The sequence below is a fragment of the Kryptolebias marmoratus genome, linkage group LG15, assembly GCF_001649575.2.
Source record: "Kryptolebias marmoratus isolate JLee-2015 linkage group LG15, ASM164957v2, whole genome shotgun sequence".
In the NCBI taxonomy this organism is placed as follows: domain Eukaryota; kingdom Metazoa; phylum Chordata; class Actinopteri; order Cyprinodontiformes; family Rivulidae; genus Kryptolebias; species Kryptolebias marmoratus.
The window spans coordinates 3,913,990-3,916,521 of NC_051444.1; the positions used below are offsets into that span (position 1 = coordinate 3,913,990).

General features: G+C 43.4%; 1 protein-coding gene across 2 annotated transcripts in view; it reads right to left on the bottom strand.

The window, feature by feature from the left end:
- The window catches only part of gas6 (growth arrest-specific 6), a 13,831-nt gene that overhangs the window by 10,375 nt on the left and 924 nt on the right, over nt 1-2,532 (bottom strand). The window lies entirely within an intron of this gene.

Consider the following 2,532-nt stretch of genomic DNA (forward strand, 5'->3'; position numbering starts at 1 on the left):
CAGAGCAGAAACAGAAGTCTTAACAGATCTACATTTACTCATGGGTGCAGTTTTACAGGTTTTAGAGGTGAAACTACAGCAGGATTTGTTTGTCTTCCTCCCACAGCTGCAGCTCTTCCTCCTCACACCTCCTCCTCCTCCTCCTCACGCAGCTCAAGGTTTAAGGAGCTAAAAACAACTAAAAGGTCAACATGTGGATGCATCAAACCAGCCGCTAAGCGCCACTTAGCCGTTCAGCCTGACTTTTTTCTTCCTTACTTCTCAAAAATATTTAACTTTAAGGGAAATAAAGTTCCGGTAAATGCAGATATCTCTTTAATTCCTTTAAAACGTTCTAATTACAGCTGGAGCATCGGTTTGGCTAATATTAGTAACAGTTTGCTCGTTTCAGCTTCTGTCCTGCTGATTTAAACTGCAATTCTGCCGAATTTAAGCTACTAGTTTGATCTGTTTAAGCATCTGTTTTAGCTCATCTTAACTAGTTTAGCTAATCTGAACTACCTGTTTGTTGACAATCTTAGCTTTAGCATCTGTTCAGCTACTTTTAGCTTTACTACTTTTACGCAACATACAACTTTCAGTTTGTTTTCAGCTCGTTTTGGTCTCCATTCGGCTCGTTGTAGCTTCTGTTCTGCTGATTTAAACTGCAATTTTGTTGAATTTTAACTACTAGTTTGATTATTTTAGCGTTAGCATCCGTTTTGCTACTTTTAGCTTTACTACTTTTACATGACATGCCGCTTTCAGTTTGTTTTTCGGCTCATTTTAGCTTTAGCATCGTGTTTTTGTCAATTGAAGCATCTGTTTTAGCTTATCTTAACTAGTTTAGCTAATCTGAACTACTTGTTTGATGATAATCTTAGCTTTAGCATCTGTTCAGCTACTTTTAGCTTTACCCTTTTTACGTGACATGCCGCTTTCAGTTTGTTTTCGGCTCGTTTTAGCTTCTGTTTTGCCCGTTTCACTTTAACTCAGTCTCAGTTTCTTCGGCACATTTCGTCAGACTCATCAGTTTCACAGAAAGTGTCGTTTCCTTCAGTTATGTCCTTGATTTGATCTGGTTTCTGGCGTTAAAGCTGAAAGCAGAATGACCCTGAAACTGGACTTCCTGATCATCGACCTGAACGCTTCGGTGGAACTCCATCGAACGCAGAAGATAATCCAGGAAATCCCGACTCTCTCTCTCTGTCTCTGCAGAGCCGAGAAGCTGCAGCGTGAAACAAACTGCAGAGTCAGAGACGGGAGCCTCGTGTGTGAGCGGATGAATAATGCAGCTACAAATGAGTCTGCAGCTTTTTGTGCCATGAAATGTGTGGATCCTCTGTTTCCCTTTTCTCCCTCCGGTCCGTTCTCAGAGTCTCTGCCCGACAGATTCAGTCGCTCTCCGTTCAGATCTTTAGTCAGAGATCGGAGGTCAGACCAGCCTGCAGGACGCCGCCTGCTCGCATTAATCTCAAACTCCAAGAACAAATTAAGCCCAAAAATCAAACAGTCCACGTCAGCTCCGCGTCAGCTTCTCCTTACCTCTGGAGCTCGTTCGGTTATTTATCACACGTAGAGCTCATTTAAGAGGCTTACGGATCCGTAATCTGCTGTAAATATTCACGAGCGGAGCGCGCACCGATTCGGATTTCAGCCGCGGCTAAATGTCAAGAACAAAAAGATAAACAAAAAACAGGAAAGTTGGAGCTTTCCTGCAGCTTCCATCTTGTTTATTTCCTGACACAGGCGAGAGTTAAACTCAGGAGGGTTTGATCAGCAGGATGACTCTCAGCTACTACCACACCAAACTGTAGCTCACTAAAATGACCTAACAGTCATTCTTGTGTCGGCTAAGGTCAACTAGCTGTGGCAGCCATCTTAATATAGAGGTGACCCCAAAGTGAATCAGCAGCAGACGTACACCCTCAGTTAAAGCTCAGATTAAGTGTTGGGGATGACTCTCGGCTACTACAACACCAAACTGTAGCTCAGTATCTCTAAAACTGACCCAGTTTTAGCCACTTTTTGTGTGCGATAAGGGTCGTTTAGCCGTGGCAGCCATCTTAAATAGAGGTGACCCCAAAGTGAATCAATAGCAGACATACACCCAATGATTACACCATCAGTTAGCGCTCAAATCAAGTGTTGGGGATGACTCTCAGCTACTACCACACCACATTTTAGCTCACTTAAATGGCCTAACAGTCATTCTTGTGTCGGCTAAGGTCAATAAGCCGTGGCGGCCATCTTAAATAGAGGTGACCCCAAAGTTAATCTGTAGCAGAAGTACGTCCAGTGACTACCTGATCAGTTAGAGCTCAGGTTACGTGTTGGGGATGACTCTCAGCTACTACCACACCAAACTTTAGCTCAGTGTTTCTAAAACTGACCCAGTTTTAGCCACTTTTTTGGGTTCGATAAGGGTCACTCAGCCGTGTTGGTTACCTCAAATGAGGCTGACCCCAAAAAGCTACAGCTCATTTTATTTATTTATTTTTTGTCACAAAAGGCAAAGTAAACCCAGAACATGTGGGGGGGGGGGGGGGTTTA